General features: G+C 37.2%; 1 pseudogene; it reads right to left on the bottom strand.

Moving 5' to 3' along the window:
* Positions 1-9,403: 9,403 nt before the first annotated feature.
* Positions 9,404-10,565, bottom strand: LOC127078573 (ABC transporter E family member 2-like; annotated as a pseudogene).
* Between the last annotated feature and the right edge of the window lie 5,500 nt (positions 10,566-16,065).

Here is a 16,065-nt window from a genome sequence, read left to right as displayed (position 1 = left end):
GGACTACATGCGACGGATCATGAATGTACCTCCTCAACTGAGACACATGAAAAACATCATGCAAATTCGCAAGCGACGGCGGTAAAGCGATACGATAGGCTACTTCCCCTATCCTTTCTAAAATCTGATAAGGACCAATAAATCGAGGTGTCAACTTCTTCGACTTCAAGGCTCGACCCACACCAGTTATCGGAGTAACACGAAGAAACACATGATCTCCCTCTTGGAACTCAAGTGACTTCCTCCTCTTATCATGATAACTCTTCTGACGACTCTGAGCAATTCTCATCTTATCCTGAATCATCTTAATCCTTTCTGTAGTTTGTTGAACAATCTCTGGTCCAACCACAGCACTCTCACCGGACTCATACCAACATAAAGGTGTCCGACATCTCCTACCATACAAAGCTTCAAACGGTGCCATACCAATACTCGAATGAAAACTATTGTTGTAGGTAAACTCAACCAAAGGTAAATAACAATCCCAAGCACCTCTCTTTTCTAAAACACAAGCTCTCAAAAGATCCTCTAGTGACTGAATCGTCCTCTCAGTCTGACCATCAGTCTGCGGATGGTATGCAGAACTCAATCTCAGCTTGGTTCCCAAAGCCCTCTGCAAACCTTCCCAGCACTTCGATGTAAATCTAGGATCTCTGTCCGAAACAATACTCGACGGAATACCATGCAAACTTACAATCTTCTCAATATACAACTCAGCTAGCCTCTCTAACGGATAATCCATTCTGATCGGAATGAAATGAGCCGACTTCGTCAATCTATCTACAATCACTCAAATAGCTTCAAAATTCTTAATTGTCCTCGGTAAACCAGACACAAAATCCATATTGATACTATCCCACTTCCACTCTGGAATAGCCAACGGTTGCATTAGCCCAGACGGCTTCTGATGCTCAATCTTTGACTTCTGACAAGTCAGACAAGAATAAACAAAACTCGCAATTTCTCTTTTCATTCCCGGCCACCAAAATAACTTCTTCAAATCATGATACATCTTCGTAGCTCCAGGATGAATACTCAAACCACTACGATGTCCTTCCTCAAGAATACTCTTCTTAAGCTCGGCAACATCCGGAATGCACACTCGATCACCAAATCTCAAAACACCATTCTCATCAACTCTAAATTCACCACCTTGACCTTGATTTACTAAAGTCAACTTATCAACCAAAAGCACATCGGATTTCTGACCCTCTCTGATCTCATCCAAAATACCACTCGTCAACTTCAACATTCCCAATTTAACACTATTGTGAGTACTCTCACACACCAAACTCAAGTCTCTAAACTGTTCGATTAAATCCAATTCCTTAACCATTAGCATAGACATATGTAATGATTTCCGACTCAATGCATCAGCCACTACATTGGCTTTACCCGGATGGTAATTCAACCCAAAGTCATAATCCTTCAGAAATTCTAACCATCTTCTCTGTCTCATATTCAGCTCTTTCTGATCAAACAAATACTTTAAACTTTTATGGTCACTGAAAACTTCAAATCTTGACCCGTACAAATAATGCCTCCATAACTTCAGAACAAATACTACAGCTGCCAACTCTAAATCATGCGTCGGATAGTTCTTCTCATGAACCCTTAGCTGTCTCGAAGCATAAGTTATAACCTGCTTATTCTGCATCAATACACCACCTAAACCCAACAGTGAAGCATCACAATAAACCTCAAATAATTCCGACGAACTCGGTAGTATCAGAATAGGAGCAGTAGTTAACCTTCTCTTTAACTCTTGGAAACCTTCTTCACATTTGGAGTCCCAAACAAACGCTTGCCCCTTTCTAGTCAGCATTGTCAACGGTAGCGCCAACTTAGAAAATCCCTCAATGAACTTCCTATAATGACCAGCCAATCCAAGGAAACTTCGAATCTCAACAACAGACTTCGGAGCTTCCCACTTAGATACCGCTTCTATCTTAGAAGGATCAACAGCAACACCACCTCCTGAAATCACATGACCAAGGAACTAACCTCTTCTAACCAAAATTCACATTTAGAGAGTTTAACAAGTAACTTCTTTTCTCGCAGAACTCCTAAAACCACTCTCAAATACTCAGCATGCTCTTCTTTAGATTTCGGATACACCAAAATGTCGTCCATAAACACCAACCAGTTCATACCCAGGATAACATCAATTTGCACTAGTGGAAGACACACTAGGTCCAACCCAAAGTCTCTACTAAAAATACATCAGAGGACAATTTAAACAAACTGAAGTAGTAGTCACTGAACCCTTCGCAGGAGTATCAATCACCCTACTTCCATGCATTCAGATATCTCTACTTTAAGTTTCACAGCACAATCCAAAGATATAAAGGAATGAGTCGCACCAGTGTCAACAATAGCTACAAGAGAGAAGCCATTAATATAACACGTACCTTGGGTCAAACGATCATCTGCAGAAGTCTCAGAACCCGATAAAGCAAAGACCTTGCCTTCCGACTGATTCTCTTTCTTCGGCTTAGGACAACGTGGACTGATATGACCCACCTCTCCACAGTTGAAACAAATCGCAGTCTTCAACCGGCACTCTGCAGCCAAGTGACCACCTTTTCCACACTTGAAACACTTCTTCTCATTACTGGTACACTCATGGATACGATGTCCAGCCTGACCACATCTGTAACACTTAGCAGGGGCACTAGAATCTCCCCCACTAGGCCTTTTCATCCCACTCTGCCTCTGAAAACCTTTGCCAGCTGCATACGGTTTTCCACGATCAATCTGATTCTTGCCTTTCCTATCAACCCTCTGCTGATAGCTCTCAGCTCTGGCCTTGGAATCCTGTTCAAAAATCCTGCAACAGTCAACCAGATCAGAAAACACTCGGATCCGCTGATATCCAATAGCCTGCTTGATCTCGGGACGCAACCCGTTCTCAAACTTCACACATTTGGAAAATTCCCCCGTAGCCTCACTATAGGGAGTATAATACTTTGACAGCTCTGTGAATTTAGCAGCATACTCAGTAACAGACCGATTGCCCTGCTTCAATTCCAAGAATTCTATCTCTTTCTTTCCTCTAACATCCTCTGGAAAATACTTCCTCAGGAATCTCTCTCTGAACACAGCCCAAGTGATTTCAGCATTCCCAGCAGTTTCCAACTCGGTGCGGGTAGCAACCCACCAATCGTCAGCTTCCTCTGACAGCATATGCGTACCGAACCTGACCTTCTGGTTATCGGCACACTCAGTTACTCTGAAGATCCTCTCTATCTCCTTCAACCACTTCTGAGCGCCATCTGGATCGTATGCTCCCTTGAACATTGGAGGATTGTTCTTCTGGAACTCACTCAACTGACGAGCAGCTCCCATTCCCACAACATTCGGATTTCCTCCAAGTACTCCAGCTAGCATACCCAGAGCCTCAGCAATCGCAGCATCGTCTCTACCTCTTCCAGCCATCTCTACTCTGAAAACCCAACAAGCTAAAACAGTAAGTACTGATAGGGTTACACAACACCTATCCCGTACAGGGGAAACAGAATAATTACGACTCGACACGACCGACTATGCTCTGATACCACTAATGTAACACCCTTCTAAATACCCCAAATGTTTTATAATTAAAATACATATATATTCATCAGAGTAATTATGCCCCGAAGGGTGTCACACAATCATTTCACAACAATCATTAAAATATCCTGTCATGCTCATTTATTTAATCAAAATAAGATTATTTGCATAATTCGCAGCGGATACAAAATATCGACATTCAAAACATGTACCACATTACAGGTAAAGTGGATCAACAACTAAAATAAAACATAGTCAAACATCCCATCCCGATGTTACATCTACCAGAGCATGACCCACTAAGGAGACTACACTAGACTCCATAGCACTAGCTTCTATTCAACTCACTGCTCGTTACCTGAAAAATAGTTGTAAGGGTGAGTTCCTCAATCAATATAATAAGTATTATACAATAGCATGTAATGTTAAGTAATTAACACATTAATTCACCCTAACCAGACTACACGCTCCGCAACGGCAGTATCCATTCAAACATCATATTCAACAATAACATATAACGTATGTATAACCTCAACCATACTCAACATCAACAACACAACACACAACACACATATAATACTGGAATACATCCATTCATATTATATGCCATACATTCATTATGCAATGAGACTCCATGAAATGCGGTACCGACTCTTCTTGAACATATAGTTCAAGCTCACCGATCAATCCAGATACGGCTACTAAGCTCACTAGTCTCACTCATCTGAGACCTAGTGACTCACTCACTAATTCCTCACTATGAGAATTAGCTACAGCCCCAAAGGCTAGACTATGCAAGCTAATCATCTAGCATGCAAACATCAACAACAATCCACAATGGTTTTACTCACTAATTCCTCACAATGGGAATTAGCTACAGCCCCGAAGGCTAGAATATGCATGCTAATCACCTAGAAATGCAACAACACCAACAATTCCAGAATAAACATAAGCTCACACTCTAAGCCATAAAACAGTTTATTTACAAATGCATACATTCACAACATCATGTATACCATCACCTATCATCAACACATTCATCACAAAAGCATATCATATCATGCCACATAATCAATCATGGTATTAGCACACTCTACTAATGCCTATACTACTCAAGACCCAACAAAACAACAACAACATGACCACGATATCACCTCTGGTAGTTTAAAACGCGAAATCTGTCCTTCAACTGATATGGCGAACGCCATTAGGCTAATGGCGAACGCCATTAGCGTTACACGCTCTCATTCTGGAAAAACTGTCTGTCAAACTGATATGGCGAACGCCATTAGGCTAATGGCGAACGCCGTTAGCGTTAAACGCTCTTATTCTAGAAAAAACCCAAACGGCGAACGCCGAAGGCATAATGGCGAACGTCGTTTGGCTGTTACGAAGCAGAATGCAGAATTCTCCGCATTTTCCGCCGTTGGAGGACTTCCGGACCTCCGATTCCAATTCCGTAAAAAGCTATACGTTCGGAAATTCATAACACACTCAAACACAGATTCAATTACAGTCTAACACAATTTATCCAACATAATTCTTCAGCATCAACGATCCCAATTAGGGTCAAATCAACGACTTATCACTACCCATTACATATTATCCCATAATACCCATTAATCGACGATAAACCCCCCTTACCTTAACAATCCGGCAGAATCTTTGAGCTTCAAGCTTTCGTTCTCCAACCTTTGCTCTTCCGCTCCTCTTCTCTGCCCTTTTCCCTTTTCTCTCACGATCGTTCTCTGTTCTGTTTTCACGTGAAATGCTTTTCCAAATGAGAACTTTTCCTTATTCCAACATATATATATTTTCCAATAATAATAATCCAAAAATAATAATAATAAAATTGTCAATTATTTAATTAAATTAATAAATAAATTATTAATCTAATTCAAATAATTATTTTATTATTATCGGGGTGTTACAATGAACATGTTGAAGAACACGCTCCACAACGTGTTTGATCTTCCTTGCCTGGTTCGCGTTTGAATTTCTTGTTTCCCGCTTCCATAGGCCAATCAGATGGCGCCACCGCGTTTAATGAAAACGCCGCGTTTAGCTTCATTGCAGGAGAATTACAAAATTGCCATTATTCACAATAATTTCATTTTTATTTCATTTCTTTTCTCCATTTCATTTCATTTTTGATCAATGATCTTAGAAAATTCATAAGTAATTCATTTTTAGTCCAAATTCGATGAAACTTTTTGCATCATTCTCCTTGTGATGTGTAGTTTTTTATGGTGATTTTTAATATTTTTGTGCACGTGTGAATTTTAAAAATGCCTAGAGATTGTTTGAATGTGTCCAATTTGTGTATGCCATGCCATTTTGCTTGTGAAATCTTGATGCTTCCATAGAAATTCATGAAATTTTACATGCCTATTCTTGACTCTTTTCTGGTGATTTTGATATATGGTTTGCAATTTTTGAGTTCCTGGATGATGAGATATGATTTTTTGAATAGAGGTGTGACAATTTGTGTCACACCATGCTTAGTGCAATTTCATGATTTTATTTTCCATGCTTGTGGACATTGGATTGAGCTAAATTTTTGCATGATTGAGCATATGGATGTTGAGAATACATGGGAATGTTTCTGGATTTATTGATGGCATTTCCTATTTTGATTGGAATTTCCCCCCTGTTTGGTTATTTGTTGATTTTTTGTGACACATGTTTGTATTTGCTTTGTGAAATTCTGGTCATTAATTGGATGGATGTGAAATTTGGTATGTGCATTGTGGACATCTTATAGAACATTTTGGCTTTGATCCCATTCATTTATCATGTTTTGTCACTGTTTTATGATTGGTGGAAGTTGATGCTTGTTTTGATGCCTTGTGTTGGCTTGCTTGAACTTGTCTGGACTTTCGAATTTTCATTGACCTACTTCCCTTGATCCAAATGAGCTGAAATTTGGTGTGCTTGACATGTTATGGGTGCTGTTTGAGCTTGAATATTTGTGGAATTTATTGAGCTGTTTTGATATTGATTTGATTGTGATCATTCTGTTTGGTCCTTTGAGGTTACAAATTACATGTTTGATGCCTTTTCTTTCATGAAATGATAATGATGAATGATATGAGCATGGGACCAATTGGACCTTATTCTGGAGTGATTTATCTTGATTCTTGTTGAGTTTCACTTGCTGTTTTAAATTTTTCACCTCCTTTTGACCCTAGGCTTGTCCTAGTGGTCTTGTTTCTCACATTTGGATGTGCTTTTCAGGTTAAGATGCAAAGGCTTTAAGGAGATTGCTTCAAGTTGATTGAATTTGGTTAATTGTTGTGAACTAACTTGTGTGTTTTGTAGGATGCTTGACTCACTTGCTTTGAGCTTGTGCTTGGCTCACTTGAGTTGATTGTGCTTTGCATAGTGCATTGTCTGATTATACATTGTCTGTTGGTTCTTATGTTGTCTGTTTTGACTTTGTGATTGGTATACTGACTGTATTTGATTGATTTCAGGTACATTAGTTGCTAATAGTTCTTTGAGAACTTGCTGTGCTGCTGCTTGGTTGTATAAACCAATTGAGGTAGACTCTCTTGTCTCCATGTAGTCTGGAAGACCTGGCTTGTTACTTGGCCAGGCACCTGTCTGAAGTCCTCCTTAAGAGGCAATGATTGTGATTGTTTATTTTTGTCCCCAAGCAGGAAAAGACCTTGATTAAGGCAATTGGCAGACACAAGAGGTGTGTAGTCCACCTCCTGCTATTCTTGTTGAGTCGTCCCTCTGCTCACACCACTGTGTTGATGCATTGGGACATTAACCCAAGATCCATGTACAGTTGTACAGTTGAGTCAGAGTCATGAGTGTAGAAGGGTTCCCACTTTCTGAACCCACACTCCTTTGTCTGAAGCTCTCCCTGGCCAGGGATAAGAGCTGTGAGGCACACCCCTCACTCACCTTTCATCTGGCTTCACCCTGACTCTCAATGTCAGGGTTAAGAGCTAACATCACCTGATACAGTTGTGTTGCTTTTGCAACTTAACCCTTGATTGAGCCCACCTTGTCTGGATATAGTGTGTGCTAACTGTGAATGTTTGATTTGCTTTGTTTATGCTTGCATGCTTTGCTTTTTCCTGGTTAGGATTAGCTTGATGTTGTGCAAGTAGATAGAAACCATAACATAGGGCAATGATGCATGATAACATCTAGGCTCGAGTCCAGCTCCCTAGTAGTGTGTCTCCCTTTGTATCTGGTTAGAATTTCTTTCCCGTTCAGGGGAACTACGTTGCCCTGATCCTCATACCAGATGAGGTACGTAGGCAGGAGACCGTGCGAGGTCTCTCCGGGCACTTTTTTCTTTCTTGTGTGTGTTTGCTTGTTAACCCTCTTGTGTGTCAGGATATGGATGTAAGCCCAGCGATTGGCTGTCCGTATCCTGAGTGTGCTTGTTTGGTTCGGAAGCCGATGTAAGTCCAGCGATTGGCATTCGGATTCCAAGTTTGCCTGTGTTTGTGTGTGTTTTGTTTGGCGTGCGTGAGCCGAACTACGGCAGCTCTGATTCTCGTTCCAGACGAGATACGTAGGCATAGGACGCGATGTCTTAGCGAGCCCTCTTCCTCTTCCCCCACCTGTGTTATCTTCAGTGCGAGTGTGTGTGATGTTTGTTTTAGCAACCTTAACCTTTTTTTTAGAGCGTGGATCCCGTCGAGTACGACGGACGTGAGGGGTGCTAATACCTTCCCCTTGCGTAACCGACTCCCGATCCCTTTCTCTTTGGTCGCGAGACCATGCTTTTTCCAGGTTTACTCTGAGCGTTTCCTTTCCCTTTTTTGGGATAAATAACGCACGGTGGCGGCTCTGTGTTGTTTTATTTTAGCCCGCCGGTTGTTTTTCGCGGATGCGACATAAACCATCTATGATTATTTATAATTTTAATAACAACTTAAATACTAAACCAGAATAGATTAAAGTATGAATTACAATAAAAATAAAAATGGGGTGGTCTATTTAATGGACGATTAATTAAAAAAATAAAATAAAAGGAGAAATCCCAATAGGTGACCCTAGCCGCCCTGGCTGTTGGGTTCAAAAGGTTAGGGATTGGGAACACAAAATAGCACTTAACTAAAAACTAATACCAATAAACCACAGTTAATGACCACTTAAAAAACTCTAAACGTTCACTTAATGGGGTTTAAAAGTCTTCTTAAAAAAGGAATAAAGAATTGAATAAATAAAAAAATAAAAGAAAAAGGTGAGGATGCAGACAGAACTCAATCGTCCTCCTCTCTCTATCTCGCGCTCCTCCCTCACCGTCAACCTTCGCTCACTTTTCTCAATCTCTCAACGAATCTCTCTCACACTCTCAACCTCACGTTCCTCTCAACAAAACCCTCTCTCTCAATCGCGTCTCTCCTCACATCCTCAACCTCATTCCCAAATGCGCAATACCCACAGCTTTAAAGAAATCTGAAGTTTACCTCCGGTGGCGATTTGGTAGTGACGATGACGATGAATCCTAAACTTCACTCTTTCGCCTCTCTAATCCAGGTATGTTTCGATTTTGGGGCTAGGGTTCTTGGTTGAATTTGGTCCGCCTCCCTCTTCTCCTTTTTTTCACTGATTTCTTTCTCCTATTTATGCTCACAGCTTAGGGTTTCGAATTGGTCCCTTGGGTTTAAAAGAGGCGTCCCTGCAAAACACTTTTGCTGTGCTCAGTATCAGATTGGTCCCTTTGATGTTTGGATTTGGAACAGGTAATCTGAGCTCAAACTCTCTTTTTGAATTTTGTCTCTATTCCAATTTGGGAATTTTCTTGAAATTTAACGCTTTGCTAACTATTATGTGTTTTACCGCAGTGAATTTTGACGCTTAGCAGGAGCCTATGGTGAATTCATCCGGAGGCGAGCATCGCTGCAAAAAAAGTTGCCGGTTTGGGGAAAATTGCAGTATGGTTGTAAATGCAGAAGGTAAGGTGATGTAAACAATAGCCATGGTAGCAGTTTTCAAATATTTCAGACAATGACTTGAGTTGAATCTCATTTTGGTTTTGGGTACTGACTGTCGTGTGATTTGGTTTGATTTTTGCAGCAACAATACGTTGTTCAGAATCAAGATATGCACTTGGTTCATCTATCAGATAAATATCTGCAGGCTTTCCGAGACAAAGGCATAGGGAAACTCTTTGCAATTCTCCACCAGAAAGATTCACAACTTCTTGGTCCATCAACTATTCGATAAGTAGGGGTTTCATCACATCTGACATAAATTGGGGATGCGTATATGCATCACGGATTTTTTTGATGTAGCAGGTGTCTAACAGTTGATTGGAACTTAGGGCTAATTTTCTGAGATTTGTATGAAACATTGAACTCAGGCATCTCCACCTCAGATCCACCTTCTACAACGTCAGGTTTCAATAAACCAGCCAGCACTCGAATGAATGTAGTCTTTCCCGTCCCATTCTCACCAAGCATCACAACAATCTGAGAATCCGTAAATTCTCCTTCAACTACACGAAGCCTGAAATTGCCTTGAGTTTTGGTCATGGTTGGGTATTTGTATCGAGCATATGTTTGAGCCTCTTCGGCAGTTTCCTGAGGAGTTTCTGCAACCTTGAAGGTAAGAGAGTCCTCCCGAAACCTAAGATTTTCTGTTGGAACAAAGCCAGACAAGAAGATATTAATTCCTTCTGATTGAAAAAGGAAGTGTTACAACTCCATAAGCACCAGGCTTGCCATACAAACAGGAAATAAAGTCTGATAAGTAGTCCAAGACACTAAGATCGTGCTTAACAACAATTACATAGCTATTAGGCCTTAGTAATGAACGAACAACTTCTGCAGCTTTCAGCCTCTGTTTCACATCAAGATAACTGGAAGGTTCGTCAAACATGTATATCTCAGCATTTTGGATGGCAACAACTGCAATCGCAAACCTTTGGAGCTCACCCCCTGAAAGATCACCAACATTACGATCTATAACTTGATTAAGTTCAAGATCAGCACAGAGCTCTTCCTTCATATCTCTTTCATTTTTTGGTCTAGCACTTGCCCTACATTTCCTTGCACTGTTGCAGGTTATGAAGTGTATTGGATGGCTTAGGATGCACACGCGTGTTTGAACGATCAAGATTCATTAGCAGTTTTGTTACAGGAAATTGAGGAGAAACGATTTGATGTGTTGTACCGGTAAAATGAAATTCACAGAGGATGGACTGTTGTATTGTCCGGTTGAGTCAATTTGTCTTCCATTTGTCACGGTATCCGATCCCTTGTTTTTTTTGGAGCGCTCTAATATTGAACTGCAGTTGTTCATTGTGCAGGCATTAAGAAGACCATGATTCCAAAGTTTGATCATGAATAATGTCCAACACCAATGTAGAGCTCGGAATGAGATCAACTCTTCTGCACGATGCTTTGAAAATGCCTCACAAGCCCACGGCACATGACCATCAGCCAGTACCCCTTGTTATTTTTTACGGTTGCAGTCTTTAGAAATTCAGTACAGGAAGAAAACTCAGCAGAATCTTTCATATTTGCAACATCATTTTGGAACGAATTAGAGTGAGCGGGTTGAAGGTTCTATTAGTAGTGTTGAAACCTTCTGTTATGATATTGATGTGTTGTTGAACTCTTTTTTTGGAATGAATTATTGGAATGCTGGAATTTAGATTCTTGATGGAGTTTTGATTATTCATTAAGATTGTATTTGTAGGATTTATGTAATATGATGAACTTGTAAGAAAATGTTGTGAAATGCAATTTGGAACATGACTTTGTAATTTATGGAAATGTTGTAATGCTTGTGTAATGTCATGGTTTTATGATTTATGCGCTTTGAGCGCAAATGTATTTTGGAATTGGAATGAAATTGACAAATGCAATGGTTATTTAGTGTCGGAAACTTATGACATTTACATGAATAAATGGTTGTAACAAACTTGGTTCGAATGAAATGAGTTTGTGGTTATAGAAATGGATATGGATTTTAGAAATAAATCTAAGACTAATCAAAATGTCAATTTAAAATCAAAAAACCAACAAAACCAATTAAAATCGAATCAATCTATAATTTGTTAAAATTACCTTGATATCAACTCTAACATTCATTTGGAAATTAAAATCAATTAGAGTTTGAATCATTAGTAAAACACAATTAAGATTAACTTAAAATTTGGAATTAGATTTACTTTGAAATTAAATTAAAATTGAAAATTAAAAAATCAAATAACTAAAATCCAATTTGTAATCACAAAGCACCATGATTAAAATGCTAGATAACCAATGTTTATCACAAAATATGGATTTGGGAATGAATGTATGCAAATGAACTTTAGGCCAAGTGCCAAAAGAAATAATAATAAAAAACAATTCAGGATCCAAATCGGGGTATGACAATGTACTATAAGTTCAAAGGTTCCTTAATGCTCACTATGAGTTTGGTACTATGATAAGAAAGGGAAAAAATCCCTAAGATTAGTAAGATCCACTTAGGGATGATGAATTGAACCCATGAGTGGATGGATATTTCCAAAAATGGAATAAGGGATAATTACCTAAGACTTGTAAATATGAAGTTTTTCTTCATAGTTTGGTGATTCCGGAATGTATTCTTCAACTAAGGCCTAATCAAATATGGTATGAGACATGATCTTGTTAATAAAAACTAGTTAGTTTTCATAAAAGAAAGAATTTTTTGGTGGAATTTGTGCCATCATAAAGTGATAAACACAAAATTTGTGCCATCATAAAGTAGATGTGTGAAATTTAATTTTGTTAAATAATAAATATTATATATATATATATATATATATATATATATATATATATATATATATATATATAATATATATATAATATATATATATATATATATATATATATATATATATATATATATAATATATATATATATATATATATATATTTTTTAATAAGCAATGGTAAATATACGGAGAATGTATTTTTAATGAAACCTAAGAATGTATATATTCCGCATAAATTAAAGTAGACGTTTGTAGTTTAATTTTGTTAAATAAAATAAATTAAAGGTTAATATCCATGTGCCTTTTGGCGCGAGACCAATTGAACAAAATTTAAATGATGCATTCCAAAGATAACTTTAAACATGAATATTTTCTAACTTCTATAAAATTTGTGAAAAACACATAGAATTTAATCAATGAACAATTCCCTCTTCAAAGTAAGGTTTAAGTTTAGCTTGAGCTTGTTAATAACAATTAGGTTAGTTTTAAAAAAGGAAGAGTTTTTGGTGGATAAATTAAAGTTGACGTATTAGTTTAATTTTGTTAAATAAAATAAATAATATTTATATTTAAAAAAATGATGAAATTAAAAAATAACAAAATTAAATTATATTTGGACTAATTAATTTCTAAAATATTAGACATTAAAGAAAAAGTTAATTGAAAAAATAGATGTGAATAGTTTGTTAAGATATTTTAGGCTAAAAAATCAACCCAATGATAAATCTTTTCTTCTTTGAAATATCTATATATAGGGTTAGCGAAAGAAGGTAAAACAGGATTTGGAAGTTGCAGCAGTGTATCTCTTTTCGTTCATAGACTAAAGGTAAATTGTCCCTTTTTTCTGAGAATAAATGGAAATCAAGGAATTACTTTATCATATAACCTACACACTCTGATTGAGTTCTTTCTCCCTCCTCTCATGGATTGGATACATACATTCGTTACAATGAATATGACAGCAGAGTTAATTTTGTACACATGCCTCACATTCTTTTTTCACATCTACGTCCCTCGCCTCGTCCGTTGGATCAATCCATCATTCAATATCACTGCTCAACGCATGCTCTTTCCTATGGTTGCCTCCACCATGCTCATGCACCGCTTCAATCTCAACTCTACCTCCACATTGCTGAATCTCAAAATGGTGTTGTTTGAAAATTTATGCATCGCACTCCTTTGCAAATTTTGTTTCCCTAGATTGTTCCATTGGATCCTTCCGTCTACAGACTTCACTAAGGAAATATTTCTTTCTCCTATCCTCAATGTCATCCTCGAATTCTACTACTTTATACCATTACAAGGACTGCTTTGAATTTTTTGTTTCATTATTAATTAGGATGTATCCATTTTTAAGATTAGGTTATTTTGATTATCATCCATGTATGAATTGTTAATTATGAAACTATTTTGATTCATAGAGTTTTTAAGATTCTAAACAATTGTGAAATTTAATTTATAATGAATCCAATTGTTAAGAAGTATTTGTTCTGGTTTTCCCTTTAGTATTCATTTATTTATAATCTTAAAGTGTTAGGTTCTTGTTTCATTTGCTTATGGTTTTGCTGAATTGTAGGAGTAATAGATAATCTGCAACTACAATTGTCAGCTTCATCTAATTTTTCTTCTTTCTTTCAGAGTTTGCTTGTTTGATTTAATTGGTATCTTGGTCTATTTGAAAAAGAAAAAAAATTATGAGCGTTTGAAGAATATTATCAGGCTATCGAGTACCACTATTGATTGTGTTCCATTGTATAATCAAATGTACTAAGCAACATAGCTTATGAAAAAGAGTTACCATATTTTTTCATGAAAAAAATAACTTTAGCTGCGACGGGGGAAAACACGATGCACCATGTATATGAGTGCAGCCCGTTATACGAATTTTATAGAGGGAAGGGGTGGGTGCACTTTATACATAATGCACCGTGTTTGTGTAATTCGGATCATAAAGTGATGCTCAAGTCAAATAGGATAGCTTGATGGTTCCACTTAACGCAAAGGCTGCTGAAGCTAGGGCGAGAGAGGATCACATCTTGGTACAAGTTGCAAGCATTAAGGAAGCTCTCGCCACTCAAAAGGCTCAGGGTTTGATTTTGACTTCGATTTATATGTTGCCCATGATCCCTATCCATCAAACCTCCCTTAGTTTAACATGCATCTCATTCCATCATTTGCATCGGTTCACTACAATTTATTTATTATTTTGTTAGAAATATTTTTCTGCTATTTTGGGATATTTTGACTAATTAAGTATTTGTGTATGTGTGTGTGTTTATATGCGATTTTCTGATATTAAAATAATTCATTATTGTATGACATTTGGTTTTGGTTTTGGTTTATATGTTGTCACGAGTTCATCTATATGTGGGCATATAATGCGTCTTATCTATTTTTGCCTTTCTCTTTTTCATACTTGTCAAATGGGGAGAAAGTTGCAAGATAATATCTTTATATTTACACTCAATAAGTGTTTAATGCAGGGGGACTTAAAAGCTCAATAAACAATTCAGTTCCAAGTGTTGTATTATTTGTTGTATGCTGATCAATAAATCATGAATCATATTGAACCAGAATACAAGTTATAAATTTCAAATCATCTTCACAAATCAAATTGAATTAATAATATCTCAAATTTTCCAAACATTAAAAAGGGGAGACTGAAATCGCATTACATCAATATCATTTTATTTAATGTTCTGTCTAAGTTTGATCTGTATGTGTAATTTGATTTATCACAAATTTGTGTTTTGATTGTTATTTGTTTGTAAGTTAATCATTTCCTTATTGGTTTAGACATGTACCTTCAGATGTTGAGTGTAGCTTGAATCAAAAGTTTGAAATACTTAAATAAAGGTTGATTATTTTGGTTAGTTAGATAGACAGTTATTAAATTGATTGATCATGAGAGTTGGTCAGTTCAGTTAGATTGATTAACCCAGGATATTAACCAATAACCAAATATTCTTTTTGTCAAGAATCTTGAGAGAAACCATCAGAGAGTTTCTTCATTCAGAAACATGTTATCTCCTTGATTCAACCTTGTGAAAAACTTCCTAAAATATTGAAATTGGGGGAAGTTGTAGTTGTGTTGTGTGAGATCCTTTAGATAATATTCATCATTTTCAACCTTATACTAAGAAACCATTGTTGTGGTGCTAAACTCTAAAGATTGAGCGTGATAACTAGATTTAAGGTACATTAGGGAAGCTGATATTTTTTTGTGAAGTTTGTTGTTTATATCAGAAGAAAGGATCGTTTCTTGTCTAAAGTATTTGTTGGCGCTTATCAAGCATGAGAATAGTTTCTCTATACTCCAAGGAAGACTTTGGTTGATCAGAGTAAAAATTGTCGAATAACAAAGTTGGGAGTTGTCCAATCATTCCTGTTTAGAACAATCAGTCAAACAAGTCTTCGTCAAATCCGAATAAAGGTTGTTGTAGAATTGAAGCTTGAAGCATGATTATTGTGTCTAATAAGTTTTTTTGATCAAGATCATTGAAGATCTTGAGTATTAGCAGTTGAGTAATCCACATAAACAAAAGGGAAAATCATTTTAGATATGTGTTGGCTAAAGCCTTGAGTTGTTAATGTTTAGTTTAATGATAATTCGTTGTATCAAAATATTTGTATCATTAACTTTAAAATAGTGGAAGATAATTTCTTGTGTCGAAGCAAGTGCTCAACATGAGGAAGAAAGTGTCGAATCACCTAGTGTGTTGAGTTGTGTTAGTGTGTCGAAGTGTCGAAGCATGTTACTTCACACATGATTTCGACTTAGGCCTATT

The sequence above is a fragment of the Lathyrus oleraceus genome, chromosome 5 (assembly GCF_024323335.1).
Source record: "Lathyrus oleraceus cultivar Zhongwan6 chromosome 5, CAAS_Psat_ZW6_1.0, whole genome shotgun sequence".
NCBI classification, from domain to species: domain Eukaryota; kingdom Viridiplantae; phylum Streptophyta; class Magnoliopsida; order Fabales; family Fabaceae; genus Lathyrus; species Lathyrus oleraceus.
This window is presented reverse-complemented; position numbering and strand designations above follow the sequence as displayed.